The sequence below is a fragment of the Pongo pygmaeus genome, chromosome 14 (assembly GCF_028885625.2).
Source record: "Pongo pygmaeus isolate AG05252 chromosome 14, NHGRI_mPonPyg2-v2.0_pri, whole genome shotgun sequence".
NCBI lineage: Eukaryota > Metazoa > Chordata > Mammalia > Primates > Hominidae > Pongo > Pongo pygmaeus.
The window spans coordinates 80,905,762-80,931,566 of NC_072387.2; the positions used below are offsets into that span (position 1 = coordinate 80,905,762).

At 32.1% G+C, this 25,805-nt stretch overlaps 1 protein-coding gene across 2 annotated transcripts in view; it reads right to left on the reverse strand.

Annotated features, from left to right (window-relative positions):
* Positions 1-25,805, reverse strand: part of DACH1 (dachshund family transcription factor 1) — a 429,451-nt gene that overhangs the window by 148,874 nt on the left and 254,772 nt on the right. The window lies entirely within an intron of this gene.

Sequence of the window (25,805 nt, forward strand, 5' to 3'; positions counted from 1 at the left end):
TGAAAAAGAATTTTCTCATGTGCATGTGTGTATTTGAGCACATGTAAGCATGTGTGTTGGAAAAAAATATATTTTAAAATGATGCAATAAAGTAAGACTTTGCTGAGGATGGCACCATAAAGTCTAATACCCTCATTTTACAGCAAAGGAAGCTGAGGTTCAGAGTGATTAAATTAAGTGCTTAAGGTCGCACAGCCTTTTGGAAAAAGAGCTGAATTTGGAACATGTTTGCATGCCTTTTGGCCCCATAGCCTCTCCACGGCACAACAGCACACACCCAGTTCAGAGAATTGCCTGGGCCATGCAGTGAGGCGAAGACATACATAAATGGTGCATCTGGATGACAGCTGGGTACCTCAATTGACTAGAGGAGAGAACACATATTAGGAAAGTCTGAGAAGTCAGAAGGAATCAGGTAGGCTAGGACCAGATTATGAAAGTTCTCAGATGTCAGGATGATGAGTTTGGTCATCATCTTAGGCAGAGGAGAGATATGATTAAAGCGATGTATCAGATAGTCAGAAGGAGGAGAAGGAACTCATCATCAGAAATAATCATCCTGAGTTCTGTCATCCACCACATTGACACTGATATGACCAGGGCAGGATTCCTGAATCTCATATTTCATGCCACTGGAAAATTGATAAAATAGAAAAAAAAAATCTTGTGTTCTCTATCATTAGAGTTTTCTAAGAAGATGACTGAAGAACAAATTGGTTTTCAGAGCCAGCCTTGACAAAACAATTATGTTGGGTGAGGACAAGTGGTTACTGCATACTCTACTCCATATCTAAACTACTGGCTGTAGTTCCTTTTATACTGCAGTTAATATTTTTTTAATTAAGAAAAAACTGTCTGTATCATGTTTGGAAGGCTTCACATACAGGGATATAATTTACCCTTTCTTGACAGGGGGTACCAGCTCACTAATAACTGAGTCAACAATGTGGAGTTCTTATTAGAAAAGCAAGAGGATACTTGGTAGATTCAGGGTTAACAGATAACTTTTAGACCCTCCCTGAGTGACACAGTTGGAGATGCTAAAAAGGGAACATTCCTCCCAAATTCAGGATTAAATAATGTCTATGAAATGTAACAAGGTTGCTTCAATCTTTTTTAAAAAAAATTAAATCTGGGGAATATGCTTTAATACTGCAATTTCTATTTGGTGCAAAGTGTATATTACACGGCACTTCAAATAACTGTTATTAAACAGAATATTATACACATCAGCAGATAGGAAAACAGTGTGTAATACTCTGACATTGAAAAATATGCACCAGTAAAAGAAACACCCCAGACTTACTATCCACTTTTCTCACTATTTATTACTATTCTTCACTATTCACAATTCTTATATTCACCAGCGTTCTTCAATACTGACCTCTCAAAAATGACAATATATAATATATCATGTAGGCAATAATTTCCAAAAGATACCACAATAATTTATATCTAATATTATAGGGAATTGCACACCTAAAAATATATACATGCAGAAAGTACTTATTATCTTCAGCCTGAAAAAATCAAATAGCATGATGAGCCTTCATTCTGCCCAGGAAGAGTTTTCTCTTCCTTATCAAAGCCATCAAATCATCATATTATTACAGGTTTCTCACATGTAAAACAATACCCAATGTGATTATTTTCATTTGTATGAGTTGTCCCTTCACATTATATCACTTACTTTAATGATTTTTGTTTTCATAGCCCAAAGTTTTTCGGTTAAATTTCTCTTTTTATCTGGAAAGCTTAAAACCTGGTACAATTTAACATGCTAAAATAAAGTTTCAAGCAGGTCGCTATGTGTAGACTGCTTTTAAAAATTCAAAAAAGCCCCAATAGCAAATGTCATTTCTTTCCATAGTTACAAAATGCAAACTCCAAGTGTTTTATCCTAATGAATAAATGAGTTTGTCCTTTATGTATAAAATATAGTTTGTGTTTGTTGCACAAGTTTTTAATAATAGATGAATTTTAGGTTTGCTCCAACGTATTCAATAAAGTGTGATTAATTTGGTTTTTCAAAAATGCAAACTAGACATTACTATATTACTTTGCAAAATGCACAGCTTGCAACATTATTGTCTCAGTGGGATCTTAAATTGAATTGTAAAATGTGTCTTATTTCCAGTTTGATTTATGTAAGAGATAGCAGTGGATAATGCCCCTTTTGAAGTTTCACTGCTTTGTGTGAACAAACAACAGAAAACTAAAATTCATGATATAGTTTGTTAAAACCTCAAACAAACTTATACGTTATATAATATTTGACTGAAATAAAAACTTACGATGGACTTGGAATACCACATCTTCAGTGAAACAACTTTTTGAAGTTTCTTATTATGATGGATTATACAACACATTTTTGACATTTTCTGTGATTTTTTATGATATTTCAAGTAATTACCAAATCATGTTTTACTCTAAGAAAGCTTTCCTGTGCCCTGAGAATTAATCTATGATACCATTTAACTTGGCTTTTTGAAGTAAATATCACCAGATAAAAGCCAGCTGGATCTGAATAATAGGATACTTGAATGAATGTATTAGTGTTTGAAAAAGAGAGTACAAATCTTCTAAAAAGATTAATTTCCATAAAAAAGATAGCTCCCAGATCTACAAAAGAATAAATTCAAAAACATAATAAACTCTCAGAAAGAAAGGTAGATTAAAGTAAAAGCTGCAGCACCTTGTTACTGCAGCTGTTGTGTAGCAATGATTCTGTATCAATTACATTTGGTTGGTCCTGTAGGGCTCTTCAAAGCTTTGTGTGAAAAGCCTGAATGTGGAATACATGTGACACTGTAAGTAATAACTTTAGCGATTAATTTTGATGCAACACCACATTTATTCTGATCTTACTCTCAATATTTACAGTTTGAGAGAAGCTACAAAGGTTTAGATGGGAACGGATGAATCTACTAACAACGCTTTTTTTCCTCCTTCATTTATTGAAGATGTGGATATGAATTTTTCTTTGTCATGAAAATACTGCAGCTTTATCACAGGACATAGTTGCTGACATCATCATGTAAAAAGACTTGAGTTGGCCAAATGGACTTTATTTTCAGTATCCTGTTTCAAAATATGTCCTCTAAAAAGGCCAGGAATTCTGTTCACACAACTTCTCTACTTTAGTTTGTACCATTACTAATAAAAACAAAGTTTGACCATACATAAACTCCTCTGGGAGGTAAAAAGTACCCGTTCATTTTAAATAATTCTTATGCTATTATTATTTTGAATACAAAACCAAAAGCAAATATGGAAATAACTTGATTTTTTAACTTTGATTAAATCCTCAAAAATGCAAATCTACCTAAAGCATTCACATAAGAATATCATATTAGACAATTTCAAATGCAATATAAAGTACAGTAAAACAAGAAACAAACAAATGATAGTCTATTGTAATTCTGAAGTCATTTTTTCAGAAACAATTTTTTGTAAAAAACAATACAAAACAATGAACAAATAGTGAAATTACTGACCAATTCTTACAATAGAAACACTAATCGATTAAATGAGATTAGTAAATCACTTTGTCAATCACATTTTGACAACAATTTTACTGTGTGAAGATAAATAAATGGCTATTTTCCTCCCTTTCTTTAATTTTGTCTATAGTTATCTGCCAAAAGCAATCCATAAATGAAATGTAACCTAGTAACTGCAAATGTGTTTATTTAAATGGAGCAAGTTGTTTAAATATAGTGAGATGTTTAAATATTAAGTCAATGTCCATCATAATAAAGACATAAAAGACATATTACCATTATTAGCAAAATATCACTCCCTATGAATGCGATAGTGTTTATCAAAAAAATAAAATAAAAAGGAAGGCTGCCTTCTCTGCACTCATATAAACCACTAACTGGTTATGGCAATTTTTAATAGTAACTCAAAAATTTCTTTATCATACTTCTTCAAGAAAGCTGCTTTTAGTTAAAACATAAAAATGGTACTTACAAGGTTTCTGCAAACATAACTGCCATTCCATTAAGGAAATGGTGCAGCAAACAGTAAATAGTGGCCTCAAGGGAAATGTAAGTATTGATTTTATTACACTGTTGGTTGGTTTGTATTTGAAATTGTCAACTCTAATTTCGAACTATGCTTTAAGTATCCCTAAAACTGCTTAAGAAAACGAGAAATATTAATTGAAAAATAGTGATAATTATTATTTTTGTAGTTTTAAATACCACAGAGATTACTTCTTTTCAGCTTTTGGTAGCCTGTATTTTTAAACTACAAAATTTTATTTTGATAAACATAGTAAATAAATGATGATCTCATATTCATTAAGTCAAATTATATACTCATTTTGTAGATCGTAAGTCAGTATTTTACTCTAGGAGTGAAGCTAATCAGTATTAAAAATGTGAACATGGTTACACAACTCCTTAATTCAGTTTGGGAATATAGCTTTAAATTCATTGATATTGACGTTTTGATTCACCTAAAAAGACCTGATATGAGTATAATACTAATTATAAATCTAGAAATTTCATCATATTGAAATAAACTTCAACCCCTTGCCTCATTAAGCATAAATCATCAAATACTGAAAAAAGAACAAAATTTGCTAACTTAATATAATTTATGTTTTATATTATCATCATTATCACTGATTTTCCTTTTTTACATTTCAGTAAATGACAGCACATTCATGCTAAAAGTATAATTAATAACACAGATCATTTTCTTAAACCATGCCAGAGAGCAATTCTGTTTAATATGTACATTTTCAACTATACCTACGGGGCTGTAAATATAGTCAGTGTTAAACTTCTACAGTTAACTAAAAGAAGTGTTTATGCTACACATAAATTTTAGAAATGTCCTCTATGGAAATCTAAAGAGGTGAAAATTAATATAAAGAAAACATTATGGCTGTGCTTCAGATTAAAAAACATAAAGTATTCTTGGGTTCACAAGCTACACAGTGCACTATAAACATCTCATATCAATAAGAAAAAGAAAACCTGTTATATATACTCACAAAAAATCATTACTATAATTAAGCCAAGTCTCTATATCATGAATCTAAGAAGAGGGTCAAAGGAAAACCATTCTTATGGTTTACCACAAAAGTCATACTTATATTGTGTTTTAAATTATTTGGAGAGTACACATATCTTAATAAAGGAAAGCCTTGCTTTGACACGGTAGATGGGAATTCTTGGCATATTCAACATATGTTTACTGAACCAAATTTCTCAATTCCGAAGAATTAAAATTTGATGGATAAATACACAATCTGGCCTCACTGGTTGTACCATAGGCTTGAATCTCAGATCTGCCATTTGTTATACAGTTTGAATGAAAGTTGCGAAGGATACATTTTCATATTCACTTTGGAATTAGCCGTAGACCAGAAAGCCTTACACAGAGATGTCCCTTACGAAACATTAGTTGAATAAATGAGATGCATAAGAAAAGTTTAGTAAAGATTCCTGCTGGGACTGACATTTTAATTATAAGAATGGGGGAAAAATAGGATATTATCTAACAATACAAATCAACAGATTTTGAAAATAACTTTTAGTTCATCTGCATTGTCAGCCTTCCTGAGAGCATCATATTGCTTACAAAGTCATCTACAATTTCCCAGTTTTTCTTTTCTTTTTCTCTCTCTGTCTGTGTCTCTCTCTCTCTCTCTCTTTTTTTTTTTTCTTTTTTTGAGATAGAGTCTGGCTGTCAACCAGGCGGGAGTGCAGTGGCGCCATCTCAGGTCACTGCAGCTGCTGACTCCCAGGTTCAAGCTATTCTCCCTCCTCAACCTCCCAAGTAGCTGGGATTACAGCCATGCGCCACTGTTCCCAGCTAATTTTTGTATTTTTAGTAGAAATGATGTTTCTCCATGTTGGCCAGGCAGGTCTCAAACTCCTGATCTCAAGTGATCCACCTGCCTTAGCCTCGCAATGTGCTGGGATTACAGGCATGAGCCATTGCGACCGGCCTCAATTTCCCAGTTTTTCATTTGAGACAATTTTATTCTCCTTCACACTACTTCCACTGACTATAAGCAATTTTAAAGAAAACTCTAGAATACAACTTACTGTAAATACATGAGGATTTCTAATATAAATTGTAAAAAATCATGAGCTTTTTTATAATCCGTAGATCTACATATCAGCGATTTTCAAACATCTTGGTCTCAGGACTTCTTTATACACGTGGATTATAAATAGTTACCATATTAGAAAGGAAAAACTGTTAAAAAATCTTAAATATATATGCATGTATTTCCAAAAATATAGTAAGAAGCAAAACATTTTGTTTTACACTTTTGCAAAACTCTTTACTAAATGGCTTGAAAGAAGTCACTTAGATTTTGACTTCTACTTCTGCATTCACCCTGTTGTGATGAAATGAGTCATGTAGCCTCTGAAAAACAACTGTATACTCATGAGGGAATGACTGTTTAAGAGAAGTAAATAATATCTTAGTATTATTATGAAATGAGATGTGACTTCTTGGACTCCCTGGAAGTATTTTGGGAATCCTCCCTTCCAGGGGACCTGGAACCACACTTTAAGAAATACTGTAGTATCTGATGACATTTTAAGGTATTTAGAACATCCAGGTTACATTAATTTACTAAATCAAATACTGCCCTAGTATGACTTCAGAAAATAAGAACAAGATTATAAAAGTTACTCTAACGTTTCTTACACAAAGCCATTGTATTACTGCCATGCCAAACAACAGAATCCAAAAAAAAAGTCAGTTAAAAAAAAAGGGAGCTTTTTCTCTAGAGTTAATTTTACCTCACAGGGAATAACTACTTATTATTCATTGTGAGGTAGCAGACAAAGTACAGAAATTAGTAAAAGTTAGGTGTGGCTGTCCATATTACCTTTGCAGTCTTAAGAATTCTGTGTAATATAGCAATAATCAAACAGAAGTGCCACATTATCAAATAGATTAGATGATGAGTATAAACAAAGCATCTGCTATATAAATGGCATGAGGAGGAGAAAGAAGTACTTAGAAAATTTTAAAAAGGAGAATTAGGGGCTGAGTGCCATGGCTCATGCCTGTAATCTCAATATTTTTGGAGGCCAGGTGGGAGAATCACTTAAGCCCGGGAGTTCAAGACCAGCCTGGACAATCAAAAATAATTGAAACTGCTAGCTGGGCCTGGTGACATCCACCTGTGGTCCCAGCTACTCTAGGTGTTGAGGTGGGAGGATCATTTGGGCCCAGGAAGTTGAGGTTGCGTTGAGTCATAACCATGCCACTGCTCTTTAGCCTGGGAGACATAGCAAGACTCTATCTCAAAAAAAAAAAAAAAAAAGAAAGAAAGAAAGAAAAGAAAAGAAAAAAGAAAAAAAGGAGAATTTACCATGCCAATTTAGAATTTATAATAATTATAGAAAGGAAATTATGACCATTCTTCACAAATATTATGATTTGAGGGGAGCAGATTCCAATACCAAAAAAATAGCTAATACATATGAGCATTACAAGTAAAAGGGAATACAATTTGAAACTGATATTAAAATTGATAAATTCTGGAAATCCAAGTAGAATGTGACAATCTCAATTTTCACAAGAGAAAAAGCAATCTTCCTCCAATAGTTTCCTTAAATTTCTTAAAGGAAAAGGCTTCATCTTCAGTCTTTGAATTGCCTAGACTTAACCCAGTATGGTCCAGAGTAGGCATTCAGTAAACTGGCATTCCAAATAAGGGCAATAAATCATAATTAACATTTATATAATGGTTTCAACTTTAGGAAAATATGAGAATGTAAAAGCACATGTAATTGTTAGGCAGCTGCCTCAGAGTACGGATTTTGACACAAGAATAAAAGTAGTGCATAAGAGCACCTCACCACAGAAAAATAGGAAGAATTAGAGAGTTTTAAATAGAATGCTAGATTGACTAAAGCCAGGAATTGAGCTGGGACAATGTAAAAGGCACTGGGGATTTATTTTTAATTTTATTATTTTTAAGATAGCAGTTAACAAGAAAGAGAGGAACATCCTTTTATTGAAGATGGTATAAATGTTCAAACCAATGTTTTGTGACTGCTTGTCTTATAATCTGGAGATATTAACACTCTCTGAAAATGATGTTCCAATTGTCTAGATTCTAGAAAGTTAATCAAATCTTTTATGTTCTAACATTTTATGATCATCTGAAAGCTTTTACAGACAATGGATCTAAATTATCTATTATATTAATGATTGAAAGAATAGATGCCAATCCATTTCCAGATGACTTAGCTAATATGTTTTAATTGGTAAATGAAAGCCACACATTCTGGGTAATCAATAATATTCCCAGTGGCATTTTTATTTCTATCAAAATTTCATTTCTAGTTTCCCAGATGTATTCAAAGCAAGCATGAAAATTTAATTTTTAGACTGCAAAATGTCAAATGAATGTTATCCATTTTAAAATTCAAGAAAATGCTGTTGAGTGGGAATATGTAGAAGAAAAAGAAAATAGCAAGATTATGTATGCTTTGAGCTAAAAGTATTCATAATCCTTAACTTAAGAGATTTTAAAGGTCAATAACAATGGAACATTCCCATTTTTCATCATCATTTCCCATGAGGAAGTAAGTAAAATATCTTAAGTGACTATTAATAACTATGAAGAAGAATGAAGAAGTGAAGTTTTGGTTCATATTGAAGTTGACTAATAAGTATATTTTCTGAAAATTTAAAATTCTAAATGTTCCTAAGGAAATAAAATCTTAAATATTTCAATCAATTAGTTGATTATGATAAGCATAAGTTAACAATATAATTTCCAATTAAAAACCTATATTGGCCATTTTAAAAACTAGTTAAAAGATATTAACATAATATAGAAAAACATAAAATGTGTATTTTCATAACTCAGTGTTTTAAATAAAATTTAATTAGTAAAGACATAAACATTGAACTTATTTTCAAATGCTGTGTATTAAAATAATCTACTTGAAAATGGACATCTCTAATATAAAAAAATTTTAGAAAGTCTTGGGATTCTATCTGTAAATATATTACTAAGGTATTTTTAAAAGGAAATTGTGTAAAATATATACTTTAGGTAACAAATCTAGGAATATATCATCAATTCTTAATGTTTAAAGAAAGTTATTTAATTTACAAAATAATCATTCTCAAAATGCATTTATTTATAATTGCGTGCTCAGAGATTTAGAGAGATATAACTACCTACTAAGGAATCACCATTTTACTTTTATAGATATTTTATTACATCAATGGAAATTTCTCTCTATCCTTCTATGAATAAACTCATAAGCTATAACATAAAAATTACTGTCAACAATGTAGACCAGCCATAAAATTCAATTAAAAATCCCTACATTTTAAGCAGTTATAGTAACATAATGTGTAAACATGAGCTGAAGTGATGTGTAGCTCCTAGAGCATGTCACATTTAGAAAATAAATGTTTTAACTGTTTCATCATCACTTTTTCAGTGCAAAGATTTTTGAGGACTTTTTTTCTCCTTAGGTCTTTCTGGAAACATTAATGTTTTCGTTAAATATCAACAAACTGGCCCCTAGTTCTCTTGGTTGAATCTGTTTTGCAGTATTATTTTTTCATATGTTTTTGTGCCTCAAAACATATGTCTCTTAATTCATTCTTTCAACAAATATTAGTTGTAGGCACTGTTCTAGTTACTAGGATTAGCAATGAGCAAAGTGGACAACAAAGTCCCAGGCCTCACAAGGCTGACATTCTAGTAATTATATACTAGTTAAAATACATGGCATATCAGATTGTGTTAAGGGCTGTGGAGAAAAATAAAACAGGGAAGGAGGATAGGGAGTATCTACATATTGAGGAGATAGGTTGCAATCTAAAATAGGGTTATGTATAAACGTCCTTAATAAGAAGGTAGCATTCGAAGGAGGTGAGAGAACAAAATATATGGATCTCTGGATGAAGAGGATCTCAAGAAGATGGCTGGACAATGCATAGACTCTAAGGCAGATGCATTCCTGGGATATTAGAGAAATGTTAAGGAGGCCTGTTTGGCTCGAGGTGAGTTTTGGTGAGAGATGAAGGAAAGGGAATCAGAGTAGAGAAGAATCCAGGAGCCCAATCATGGAAGGGATTGTAGGTTATTGGAAGGACTTGTATTATTTCACTGATTATGAAATAGGAAGCCTTGGGATAGTTATAGGCGGAGAAACTACCTGATTTGACATTTGTGTTAACTAGACTACTCTGGCTACCATCAAAAAGAAGGCAGGAAGCTTGGAATCGAGTTCTGAGACTTTCACGATAATTCCAGCAGGTGATAATGGAGAAGGAAAGAAGTAGGTGGATCTGTGGATATGTTAGATGTATAACAGAGGGAAGAATCAGAGATGGTTCCAAGGTTTTAGGCATGAACAAGTGTCTTAGTTTGTTCAGGCTGCTATAAAAAAATTCCCAAAGACTTGTTGGCTTAAACAACAAATATAGATTTCTCACAATTCTGGAAGCTGGAAGTCTGACATTACGGTGCCAGTATTTCAGGTTCTAAGAGGAAACTCTTCTGAGTTGCCGACTGCAAACATCTCCTTGTATCCTCTCTGCCCACTCCTTAGGAGAGCACAAACCCCATTCATTAGGACTGTACCCTCATAACCTTATTACTTCCCAAAGTCCCCACCTCTAAATACTATCACATTGAGATTAAGGTTTGAATCCCGCAGGGACACAAACATGCAGTTTGTAAGTAGAAAAATGCAATTACCAATAACTAATATGAGAAAAATGAAGAATTAACAGAGTTGGGGTAAGAGGTCCAAGAACTTATTTTTTTAGAGATTTTAAAGTGATATCCCATACTAAACTCCTACTTGAATCACCATTTTGAAGGGTAGGGTCCACAGGTAGGGACACTAACATTCACATATATGTATTTTTTTTATTTCTGGAAGAATAAAATGGATAAGTAGATGGCCTCAAATTATGAACTTATTTCATACTTCATTTTTTAGGTTTTCACTAGAAATAGTATATCTTGAAAATATAAAATAGCTTACTTAGTATTCCTTTGTTTTCAGGATTCTTATTCATTAACTGTTTATTTATTTAACTCATTTACTGAGTAACCACTGCATGCTGTGTGAGTCACTACTCCAAATACTGGAAAATACGGAGACAACATGATTCTGCCCTCAAAGTGCTAATAGCCTACTGGAGAGGAAAAGATACCATGGCATTTATACACTTTGGGGATTTTGGAAGCAAAGGCTTATATGCACTGTGTTCATATATATGGTTTAATGCGTTGTACTTGTAATAATTGTGCTAGAAATATATGTGACTTATAGAAAGCATATAAACAAAGAGATGGATAATGTAAGGAAGACTATTACTGTTTTATGAAAATTCAAGACAATGTCATCACAAAGCCTAACCCTCAAATAGTTAAATTATCTCACCAAGTTGTATTAGGGCTACATCTTCATTTGCTACTTTATAGGTATGAACAAAGCACTATAGGTCAAGTGTGTACACATGCAAGTGAGGAAGGTCTCCACAGAAAACGGAACACTGGAAATGTAGGTTAATGAGGGGAAAATTACATTTTTGGCAGACAAACAGCAATTTGAATTTATAGAAGCATAAATCATACATTCAAAATTTGCGGGCAAATAGGTATATAGCTAGGACTCTCAAGGAGAGGTTGAAGACTTGGAGGGGGCATAAAAGGAGGGTGCAACAAATAGCCTAAGATGACTCAGGTGGCCAATATATATTGCATGTAAATTTAATATTAATTTCCATTCCAAAAGATTTAATTAAATATAAGTTTAAATCAAGCTGAAAGAAAACTGGTATTTGAAGTGATAAATGTCACTCAAGCCAGTCACTTCAAATTTATTCAATGGTTTACTTCTAAGAATTGGTATAATAAGCTATGATTTTTGTGATGTAGCGTGAATTGAGGGTTTTCCTGAGCTAGAACCTCATGATATTTATTTGAGGTCAAATTGTCTATTATGAAATAACAATAGGTCACTATAAGAGTAGATTTTAAGTGTTCTTACCACAAGAAAATGTTAAACATGTGAATTAATGCATACGTAAACTGGCTTAACTTGGCCATTGCACAATGTACACGTATTTCAACACATCATTCTGTACATAAGTATACACAATTTTTTTAATTTAAAAATAATAGAAATGAAAAAGAAATAAAACAGCTGTACATGTGTTTTTACACAGTAGTGTTATACAGTACCTACCATTTGGCCCAAGGGCTTAAATGCACACAATTTATTTCCCAGTAAAGACAAACATTGTTGGAAAAGTCCTCTACTGAAACCCCTTCTCTGCCTCCCTCAGTCTGATTTCGCCATGGGGCTCACATCAGTGCACCCTGGGGTTGTCTCCAGACTCTGGCATCCAATCAGAATTCAAATCAGTGGCCTTGGGGAATTGATTTGGTCTCTCAGTGCCTCAGTTCCCTACTAGGTCAAAAGATGATCATCACTGTCCCTACCTTCCTGTTACATTGTGTTGAGTCACACAAGTAAAATTCAGCATCTTGTCCCTAGTAAGTGCTCAAAAAATTGGAGGCCCTATTATTAACAAGAGGGTAATTGTTTTGTTGAAAGAAAGGCAGGCCGGGCGTGGTGGCACATGCCTGTAGTCCCAGCACTTTGGAAGGCTGAAGTGGGCATATCGCTTGAGCCCAGGAGTTCCAGAGTAGCCTGGGCAACATGGTGAAACCACGTTTCTACCAAAAAGAAAACAAAAATATGGGAGGCTGAGGTGGGAGGATTGCTTGAGCCTGGGAGGCAGAGGTTACAGTGAGCCCAGAGGGCTCCTCTCCACTCCAGTCTGGGCAACAGAGCAAGACCCCGTCAAAAAAAAAAAAAAAAAAATAGGCAGAAATAAGATAGGAAAAAAAGAGAAATAAAATTAAACCCTTTATATTAAGATGCACTAGCTATAATTTTGTTTCATTGGACCACAGTAATGGGACCTGGAAAACCCTAAAACTGAAGACACAGTATGAATATTTTGATAAATCTTGCAATTTAAAATTTAACGATGCATTTTTTTTGAGATGGAGTCTAGCTCTGTCGCCCAGGCTGGAGTGCAGTGGCGCAATCTCAGCTCACTGCCACCTCTGCCTCACAGGTTCACATGATTCTCCTGCCTCAGCCTCGTGAGTAGCTGGGATTACAGCCGTGCACCACCACGCCCGGCTAATTTTTGTATTTTTAGTAGAGACGGGTTTTCACCATGTTAGTCAGGCTGGTCTCGAACTCCTGATCCCATGATCCACCCGCCTCAGCCTCCCAAAGTGCTGGGATTACAGGCGTGAGCCACTGCGCCCAGCCTGATTCTTATTTTTTGATTCTATACACTCTTTTGTGATGTAGAAAATGTATATAAACCACTCATGATTTACATCATAAATTTTCCCCTAAAATAATGCTCAATTGGGCCATGATTGAGTTGCCAGTCCTTAAAAGCCTATTTAAACCACTCTGTATTTGAAAATTTATATTTGCAGCCATATTTCAAATTGAACTATCATTTATCACATGTTCAAAATAGAAAACCTATTTAATAGTTCTACTTGCGAGTCAACAGACTGTCCCTCGGCGATGGTGAAAATCATGTGGGAAAGATACTCTTGGGCACCAGAAATCTGGTGATTTTCCACATTTGCAAAGCAGCATAATCTTAGCAAAACTTTACGCTAGTTATTTTTATATTTTGTTTATTCTCAAATCAGGGTCAGCTCTAACTTTTTTAAAGTGTCTAGGTCTTACAGAGTTCTTCTTATATTTGGATAAATCTCTTATTTATATAAGGATATAGCTCTAAACATGTCATTTTTCTAAACCACAAAAGTTTACTATAAAAACTAAAGATAAAATAAGTCAAAGCATGATAAAATTATTATAATTTTAAGCCTCATGCTGATGATATAAATGAAAAGACATCTGAGCATTCATCTAAAAAATGAGTTTTAACAGAATGATGGGACTGCACTATTCACGTTTTAAATAACCTAATACTACCTCAGAAAAAATTGCTAAAATTCTCTGACCCAAAATTAAAGGCAAGCATTTAGCTAAATCAAACGAATTAGGGGTAAAATTTCATTAAATGTAATGTAATTCAGGTATTAAAGAGGTTTATGAATTATACAACCTGAACAATGGAAATGCTGTTAAACAATTCCTGGGCTTCCAAGGGTAGAAAAATGGCATCTTCTTCCCTTGTTCTGAACAGAACCAATAGCTACAAATAGTTTTGTATCTAATTTACTTATACGCCATCTTCAGGGTTTTAAGAGAGACACTCAAAGCTATATTGTGCACTTCTTGAATTGGAACTGTAGAGCAGGAAAAGTCAATTAATACACATCTCTCCACCTGTATCTTGTTATATATGCACATAATAAAATTGACTTTAATTCCGCTGAATGATAAACTTCCTTACTTTCTGTATTTACATTATTTTGAATCAGTAACCTTATTAACATGGGAAATGGTCAATAACCCTCTCATTGATTTCATACTAATTATGCTAATGTTAATTTTTTTTACATGTATATAAAAAGACTTTCCTTTTTGTATTACCTCTTCATACACACAAACACATTTCTACACACACACACGCACACACATAAGATAATTTAGAGGACACAGATATAATGTGAGATGCCTCTGAATAATGAAGATGCAAAATAACCGATATGAGAAAGCAGAATAAATATCTTTACCATAATTTTCAGTTTTAGTATCAAATCATGGTCCCTGGTATTAAGGAATAGGGCCAAAAAAATCATATGGCAATATCTCAATGTCTTGATTAGTTATTTGAAACTCACAGAAAGAGGAACTATAATTGTTTATCACCAAATACAACTAAAATATTCAGATATGCTTGATCAATATAACCAATAGGAAAGACACTCTGATGTAGAAAGATCACAGATTTAGAACTCAAAATTAGTAGATGAAAATCCTTCTAGACACTAGCTTGCCAAAGGCAAGACAACTTTCAAGTTCTTGGCTCCTTTCTTCAAAATACTGCAAAGCATAAACAAAAGTTATATTCATTCAGAAATAATGGCCACATAAGTAAGCCACTACTACTGGCTGGACTAAAACTTGGAATAAAAAGCTTTTCTAATTTTTCACACTATATATGCCTAAATCCTGAGATATAGGTGGATATATTTAACTAAATAAAGTCTTTCCGTATAATTTGATTTACCTGTCCTTATAACTACAATGATTATATGTTATATCATTATAATATATGTCATGTGCATATATACAAGTATACATGCATATTTATATAATTATAAAAGAAGGATCCAGGAAATCATTTTATATATAAAATAGCCAGAAAATGAGCACAATAAAAATCAAGGATCCACTACAGTTTTCTTCTAACACCTAAAGGACTCTCACATTGTGAATGGCCATTATGCATAATTTACATAAATTCTTTCTAACAGTCAAAGTTATCCACAGATGGAATGGTATAATGGACATGACATTAACCAATGGTTTTCAAGTTTATATTTTAAAAAAGTATATAAAGAGGACTCAAACATGAAAAGGTAATTAGACTAGAATTAAGTCATTCTCAAAACCGACTTTTCATTAGAATCACCTGAAACAAAAAAAAAAAATTCAATACATTGCCCTCACCCTTAGAGATTATAATTTTGTTGGTCCAGTGTAACTCCAGTTATTTTTTTTTTAATCTCTCCAGAAGATTCTAATAACTTGTTCAATCATATGGTCTCTTTCAACTCAGGTTCCATACTTCCGGAAAAAAAATGCCATTTAAATATTTATATCTGTGCCAAAGTAGGATTTGCTTTTTATTCTCTATCTATCTAACAAAGATAAAAGAAAACCAAATAATTAATAGGTGAATAACGCAATGTTCTTTGGTGGCACTTGTCTTCTGGAAATGGTTTATTTACATGTGTCCTTGAACCTCTTCGATCTCTTTCTCTGCCTGAAGCAAGCTGGACAAGAACATCTGGAGTTCAGAGGAATATGGCAAAATCTCCCAGATATTATCAGTGGGATTAATATATTTAAACTTGCTATCTATATGAAAAATATACTCATATTACAGAAATATTTTGTCTCTTTTTCTTCAACAGGAAAACATGTAATGGAAAAAAATTTTTATAATATTTATGAAACTGTCTTCAGCGCATCACTACATAGTAATTTATGACTTTTTCTTGCTTTCTGTTCTTTTATTTGCCTTGTATTGTTCTAGTTAATATGAATTTTATGCTTCAGATATAGAGTGAAGTAGGATACATTTCTGTATTCTTACTTATTCTGTGCTATTGGAGGAACACCTGTAGGAACAAAATCTCTGCCCGTCTTTTTTCTAAACAAAACAAAAATGAAAACTTATACTTTGTTTTAAAGATTTCTGAGGACTTTTTTTTCTGATTGAAATAAAGTAAATGTCAGTACTCTATTATCAGGTCAAAATGTTTTACAGTTTGTAGTCTAAAAGTAAAAGATAAGAATAATTACATTTCACATCTATGAAACTAATGTAACCACTGATCATATAGCATATTTTAAAATAGTACAATAACCCATGTTATGTGTTGCCAGAATATACTATTTCAACATTTGACTCTCGTACATATTTTATATATATTATGCAATATTCTTTTATGTAATTTGTGTAATGCTAAACAATGAGGCATGAGTGAGCTAGATATTTTCATACAGTAAACAGTTACAAATTTAATAAACATTCAATAGTATGCATTGAATACCCTTGGCTCATGCAAATATATTGACTAATTGTTAATTGAAGTCACAGTAAAATCAGAATATCAGGCTATGGATACCTGACTAGCTGGCTACATTGAGCTAATTTGACTCTATAAATATGGCACTATCAAAAAATATGTTTTACATTCTGGAAAGCAACACAAAATTTCCTGTATCTTTTCAACATTTCCTTTAATAATTAAATTTTATTTTGTGTATCCAAGCATGCACAGTTCTTAAAGTGTTTTCTAAGTAAATATAAAATAAACTACATCATTGCAAGTCACTAAGTTATTTAGTCAAATAGAAAACATTGTTAGAAGGAAAATCTGTGTGTGTTTTCTTTAATTACAAAGACCATATCTAATTTTAACTGCCTCCTTTTTTTCTTAATAATGAGTTGACCTTCTATTCTCCTTAACTCTTTTTTATCAAAGCCATCTACACCCACTTTGCCTTCTGTTTCTCTAATCTGCAATTATTTATGTTTTCTTCATGCTGCTTTGTCCGCCATGGGAGCAAAATTGTATTTGGTGAAATATAGAGCTAATTATACCATGAACCCAGCAACAAAAAGACAGAGCAGATGTTACTTCAGACGTGCTAAAAGTCCTCATGCTTAATGTGCATCTAGTAAAACACTGAGCAGAGTCGTCAAAAACAATATCTAATCAAGGCTGTTTTAGACATGCAAATCTTTTTAACACCAGAGTTAAATGGAGAAATTCTGTCAATAATATTTTCAGAACTCACCATGTGCATGCCAGAATAATTATATTAGGTAGTGATTTCTAATTAATATAATAAATGTGTGAGTCCACATCGTTACTATCCCAGGGGGAGAGAAATCTAGGGAGGCAGAAATGGAGATCATATGCTGTGAGTTAATAATACAATACACAATGTTTTCATTGAGAATGTGTTTCTGTGATGCCAAAATAAGCTACTTGAATATTTTTAACTAGTAAAATACATTTTATTCAATTATGTTGCTTTCTTTTTATTCACAGAGAACCACTTAAATTAACTACTTAATTGGCTATTGAAGTAATAAAATTAAGATCAGTTTCTCTGTTTAATAATTTTTGTCTACAATTTGGTAGTGACATACAGAATGTAACAGTCACCACAATCATTGCTTTTTTCTTTGTTTTGCAAAAATTGAATTTTTTTGACATATTGGATTAAAATCAGTATTACTTTTCATGAAGAAACTGGTTTCCCCCATTAGGACATGTATACCAATGATGGATTACTCCAGGAAAATACCAAAATGCTTCTCATGCTGTGTACAGACTAAAAACAACTGCAACTACCCTAGTTTAAAGTCACTGTAAGAGGGCAATATTTTAATGACATAGTTTCTACTCAAAGAAGTGTGCCTACACCACAGGTTGTAAAGCCCCTTCTGAGATCTAAAACTTAGTGTGTTCAGTACACCAAACCTCCCTCCTGGTGAGTGTTAAATGCGTGCATTGAGTGGCTGGGCTGTGCATCACTTTCAGTGTTTATTTTAGGAAAATAAACCACCTGTCTGCAGCGTTGTGATAGCATAGCTAAAAAATTCCATCATGTTCAGAGGTATATGTATGTATACCTCTGTATATGTATAATTTGTTCTCTTTTCTGTGTCACACGAAACGATAAAATAGTGTCTAGTTTATACAAATAACCAATTTTAAAATATTATATGTTGGCCAGTTTTAAATGGGATAGATACTCCAACAAATAATATTTTATATAAATTACCTATCAAGAAAAATAGATATATATGTGGGATACATTACATTAGTTGAAAATTTATGCTTTAATTAACCTAAATTTTGTATGTGATACCTATATTATGCTCCATGTAAATAAAATTATGAACATTACAAGTTATTGTTTCTTTATTGTAAAGGAGAATAAAGGCCTGTTTGTATTTTCAAAAGGGAGTGTGAGGGTAACTTTGATAATATTGAAGTTTTCATCAATGCTGAATATAACTGTTGTGAAGATATATCTAATTAGTCTCTTCTAGTTTATGCCATTATGTCACATTGTGGGGGGCTTGATGGGATACATTCACAAAATTTGACTTATACAATGAATGCATTTTTTCAAAACTCTACGAATAAAGTTTACTGATGTCATATTTAATGAATAATAAAATGCAATATAAAAATCACTTCATGTAATTTAACAAACTTCAGTGATTATTGATATTTTCAAATCCTATTTTCCAATTGGTTAATTTTTCATTTATCTCACACTTTAAAATGTGCTTTAAAACCTAAGCACATATTTACTATAAAAATACTTATTGAATCAAGAAACATCAAATCAAGTGATTAAGTAAAAATGAACTAAATATCCTAACAGACAAATAAAAACAGACAAGCTAAATTTTTCAACTTTCCACAGTGGAACTTCACTACTTTGATATTCAATAGACCAACAGAAGAACCACTCCAGATGGACGACTGATTATAACTCATCTAATACCATTACCATGCACTCAGAAGAATGGACAATTTCTCATGAAACCAAACCGTTAAATGTTACTTTTCCAAGTGTAGAAATTACGACTTTATAAGCTTCCAATAATACGGTCTTTTTAGGAATTAAAACTAATGAAGGTGACATAACTGAAACAAAAATATAAAAACGTATTTTAACTGAGCTCAACTCTCAGTATCTAAATGGAAGTTATCTCAGCCAATAGATGGACAGAGTAAAACTAGACACCTTAGAGAACCCAGGTGTCACATGGCAATGGAGCTATTTCTCATTTATCTCCTCCTACATCAAAAGCATTATCTTATCAGCTCTAGCATCATATTCTGCTAATAAATCAAAACAAAGGGACTTTCAAAGGATCTCTTTTGCATGTCAGTAATTTAATCAAACTAGCAAACAGGGAACTAAAACACCTCCTGTGGTCTCATTTAGTTTACGTGTAAACTGAAACACTTCTCTTGGTCTCAGTTGTTTTTATTCCCCCATTGATAAAGTGGTCTATAAATGTATACATGCATAAGGAATATTTATGCAAAATGGCTTGAATTTCAAAATCACTATAGATGTAGTTCACTTTAAGAAAATGCTAGATGACGAGTTGGTGGGTGCAGCACACTAGCATGGCACATGTATACATATGTAACTTACCTGCACATTGCGCACATGTACCATAAAACCTAAAGTATAATAATAATAATAATAATAATAATAATAATAAAAAAGATAAAAAAAGAAAATGCATTATATTAAAATATTTTCTAAGTAGTGGATTCACTTAAAACTTGATTAGATAAAACTCTTGATTTACATAAAACATTTCAGGAAAAATCCATAAAGATGATTATGCCTGTATATTAAAAGAATCTAATGTTTTATATGTTTAATATATTTAGTTCACTGAATCAATAATTACATTTTTAAAATATTAAACTTATACTACTCAACATATTCTTCATATCAGGAATATATTCTTAGCTTGAACGATACAACTAATGTATTTTAATATGATATTATATTTGAAAGAAACAAATGAAATAACAAGATGTTATTTTTAATATCAAAAGATATATTTGAGTATGAGCAACTTCTATTTATGAAATCACAATAAGATCACTTGGTTTAGTGTGAATAATACACCAAGTTTTAATGAAATAAAATTTAAATAACATAATGAATGTATATATTAAATGTGATAAAATAATGCTTCACAGTGTGAATATTTATAATTGATTACTTTTCATATAATAAAACGTGTATGCTTATATCATTTTTAAGCTTTTATCAAAGAATGTTTTCAACAAAAACATTGGCTCACAGCAATTCATTAAAAGAGAAATATTTTATGATATTCTGAAAAATGAAAGATTCTCCCTCTTCAATAAGTCTTACTTTTATTATGAAAATAAAAATATTATTATGTCCTTTTTCTTTCCCCATGCAGAGTCTAGAAAATATGAATTTACAACCATAGAGAAGTGAAGACAGTCTCCCAGATTCTCACCCCGTGTAATTGAAAGTGATTGTTGAACATTGCTGATGAAGACAAAACACTATGTAATAAACTGAATAATAACTCAGACTCTGTAGGGACTGTGGATGACTTCATTGTGTTTGATGGCACTTTGCAGCTATCATATGTTGAACTGGCATAGTGACTCACCTATCTCACTGAAGCTACACTGTTGTGATACAGTGATCAACAATGGTGTTTCAAATTGGCACTCACTTCTTTTGCTAATTTACTAGAGTACTATTTTTCTGCTAGTACTGTAATAAATGATATTCTATGACTAGACTTGCAATAATGTTTAATACATCACATTCATTATGCTGCTTAACTATGTATTGAATGTATATACACATCTATATCTATTTACAAATATTTTATATAGAGAGAAATGAGAAACAGAATGAAATTGAATGTGAATAAGATTTTGTTTAAGCTGTCCATTTTAACACACTGTTTATTATGTTCCTTACATGATAAGAATTCTTTCTAAATCAGTTTGATAACTGTCAATTCAATGAATTCACATTTATGAAAAAAATATTAGTAGATGTTCATCTTAAAATTATTCTCAGGAAATAAAGAATCTACAATAGAACTATTTTCAAGGATTTCAGAATCTAAAATAGAAGTATTAAATGATTACTGGTATGGCAGATATAAAAAATCTTCCTGATACTTTGAATACAAAGGTATCAGGAGGTAGAATGAGTGTTGAATTTATGTTGTGGAAAATTGGTCCCAAGTTGGTTTTCCACTTCATCAGAAAGCACTTTTCTCTTGTATGCAAACAGTTAATGAAGCATGCCAACACTGAATTGTTTTAACTAGTGTGAAAAATACTTCACCTTTTTCCTCTCTATTTCTGTTGGGAAGTTTTAATATGAACATAGTGAGACACCCTAAATGTTAGATCCCTAACAGGTAGAATGAGGGAATAAAATAGCTATTCATGATTTAAATATTTTCATCTTCATTTATGAATTATTCTCTAGTGAAAGGTAGCAAAAGATCCATCAATTCTGCTGCACTGTAATAAATGTATGATGAGAATGATCTAGTCATTACATTTTCATCCAGAAGCCTACCTTTAGTTTGAGCATTTTGAAGTAGTGAGCCTTTTGATTTAGTTTTTAAAGCCTCTGGCAGGTGGTAAAATTTTGTTCCAACAACACTCATGTGATTGGGAACAAAGGAATACTTTCAAAAGGTTTGTGGTTTTACCTTTATACCATTTTCAAAGAAAATGGGATGATCATTTCTTTCATATTAAAATTAAAATAAACATAAGGGACAGGAAAAACTACACATTACAGGAAATAATTGCACTTTAAAAAAGAGCTTTTCATAGATTTATTCAGGCTATATTTTATACTTGTAATAACAAGGTGTTCACCTGCATAACTTTTTACAATATGATAATTTAATCCTTACGTTGCATTTCTTCTATTTGATATTTAAAAATTCCTGTTTTAAATTCATGTATACAGGCTTATTATTGTTTTGTATAAAACATTGTACCTTATATGCTATGATCTCAGTAAAGACAGTTAGATTGTACGGGTACTAAACCATGTAACAATTCTAAATTTTTTTTTCAAAGTAACTCAAGGAAATGCATTTCTGATATCGCTGTTACATGGAAAAAAGTAAGTCTTTTAAAAATACTGTGTTAAATGGGCATGACTTTCAAAGCCAAGTGTACCTCTAATCATCAGCAAATGTGAATGAGATTTGTCTCTTAGGAGCTTGTTTATTTGTGTTTTATTTATTTTTTTCCCCTTAAAGACTAGTGTGATAGTAGTCTTTGTGTTTTAATACCACCAGGAAAAATTCTCTTGATGAAAGTGACTACTAAGTTATGGTAAACTTGTTTCACTGAGCATACACAAATATTATCATGAGCAACAGCACATATGTTCCTGTTTCTGGGCTGGGACTTTGTGGAGTGTTTAAAACATGATAAATTGAAAGATACCAACAAAATTCAGACTGCCTGTCAGCTGTATCAGTTTCAAAGGAACAGTGTCATGAAAAATAAAAGTTTTTAAACAATGAGAAAGTTTGAAAGTGACTGCATTTATTCCCTCAGTTTAGGAAAGAAGATACTGATGTCCAGAACGATTAAGCAATAAGTATTAATTCACAATCATGATGCTCTATAATAATTTCCATATTAATGAGAAAGATGTAGATTATGAATTAGGCATATTTGTAATAGAGAGTACAGTGTGTATATATATATATAAAATGGGTAAGATATACATCCTCATGAATTTATCCTTAAGAGAGAGAATGCTGAATTTGCAAGTGAATCCCTTGCAAATCATTTTTATATACACATCAGAAAAATATTTTTCCTGAACAGTATGTATATTTTCATGGATACAGATTTAAATCATGTGGGTAATAATAACATCTAGCATATATATAAACAAATCCACTTACAAAAGACTAATACACATTAAAATTCATTTCTTCTATCAAAACTATTAACAAGATGTTATTATGTCCATCATGTACCCATTACAAAAGAGAAAATGAATATATTGGCTTGTTAAGAACATAAGTAGCATATAAAAGGGCATGGATAAAAACTCTGAGCTTCTGACCTTAACTAGACTATCATATCAATAGTCTGGTGAAGCTTTCACTCCATACTAGACTTTTAGACAGCATTTATTACCATATGGCTACTAGAAATTCTTAAAAAAACTTTACTCTCAAGTCCTCAAGTACCAATAGATTAACATATCATTTTCTGAATGTCTCAACTTATTTCCACAGTGAATAATATTCCAAATTAGGAATATGGTATATCTGTTCACTTATAATTAATCCTAAAACTAAATTATTCTAGAATTAATAAGGACTGAAGTATAATGATACTTCAAAAGGAAAAATGTATGGGCTTGAGAATGGCAAATTCATTCTGTTTTTTATAATAATTATTTCATGCTCTGTGCCAATAGGAGAATAGAAGCTTTTGCAAGCTTTACATGCACTGGCCATAAAGAATTTCCTGAGTATATACTATAGAATATATGGGCATAGTTTGAGGATATAAAGATAATTGTATCTCTCCTTATGAAGACATTGCATAACTGAGGAAGATAAAACAGGAACTCTACCCAACATGCAAATGGACAAAAGATACATGAACTGATATTTTTGGTTTGTTTACTTTCTTTTGCTTTGTTCTAAGCCGTGAAAGGAGAAAAGTAATAATCCTTCCTTTTAAGCAAGTATAATTTTATAATAAATATATTAAGCAACATCAGCAATAGTATAAAATTTATTCTAAGCCACCAATAAATATGATAGATTAATATGAAGTTTATTATTATGTGCCTAGTTCTAGAGAACTATGGAGACTAAAAAATATACATAGAAAAAAAAATCCACATCATCCATATCTCTAGTCCAGAAAACAGATCTTTCTCTTTTTGTCACCATACGGTCATCATTGCAATTTATTTTAGTTCATACATATAAACACACAAACATCCGTGTGATATGTGGATAAGAATATTAAGAATATATGTTGATGTTTTCCTGGTGCTGTGTACATACTATAAATAGGAAAGATTTATAGACTGAATGAATCAGACTTATGAAATATTAGTCATTTGTTTTAGTAAACACAACTAGTTAAAAAGTTAAAACCCTTAGAAGTTGACTTTTTTTTTTTCTTTGAGACAGAGTTTTGCTCTTGTTGCCCAGACGCGATCTTGGCTCACTACAACCTCCACTCCCCAGGTTCAAGTGATTCTCCTGCCTCAGCCTCCTGAGTAGCTGGGATTACAGGTGCTCACCAACACTCCCGGCTAACTTTGTATATTTTTAGTAGAGATGAGATTTCACCATGTTGGCCAGGCTGGTTTCAAACTCCAGACCTCAGGTGATCCACCCGCCTCAGCCTCCCAAAGTGCTGGGATTACAGGCGTGAGCCACTGCGCCCAGCCAGAAGTTGACTTTTTATCTTGATAAATATAAAAAATTTTATTATTAAAAACCCATTCTGGATAGTAGTCAGTAAAAAAAGGAAACATTCTCATTTTTAAAAATACACTTACAGAAACTCTCGAAGGACATCATATATCACAGAGAAATGACATAGTCTTTATAAATTTGAAATGAAGAACCTAATATTCAACTTTGTTCCAAAGTATGCCCAATTCATTAAGATAAGATACAAAACTATAAAATAAAAGTAAGAGGCAAACTACATTGATAGAAAAAAAGTGTTCTTATTTGCAATTCATTAAGATAAGGTACAATACTATAAAATAAAACTAAGAGGCAAACTACATTGATAGAAAAAAAAAAAAAGTGTTCTTGTTTGCAATGGATGTGGTCACCTTCCTAGAATTTCCAAGTGGGAAAGATGATGCTGGACAACATAATTAGGTTCTATTAACCACTAAATAGAGCTAGAATATAATATCTATCTGATCTGATATTAAATGAGAACTGGACATTAAAACAGGGATATCTGTATGTTTTATAGAGCATTGTACAAAAATGTTTATATTCGCTTTACTGAACAGAATTCTACTGTCATACAGAATACGAACGTTACGATGGTCATGACTATTTGATTCAAAGTGATGTTTCTACCCCTCGTTCAAGTAAAGACATGGGAAAATCTAGTTTTTGTTTTGTTTTGTTTTTAGTAATTTCCTACTATTATATATGAGAACAAACTACAAAGCATCTCATAATTGCCAAGCATAAATCTTAAAGAGAGAGCATCTGTATAAATCACAGAGACATACATATACACATACATACGCACTGGCGAAGATTCAACACATTAACATAACACAAAAACGTATCATATGAGTATAATAATAATTTCACCAGGATTTTTCCATATATACATTTTCTACATTGATTAGAAATATTCTGAAGTTTTTTGTTGTTTGACATCTCTTTAAGCTTGGTGTTTAGGGTGCAAAGAGTTTACTAACACTTAGTAAACAAGAAGAAAAAGGATCTTAAAAGATCTCTCAACTATTCCTAGAACT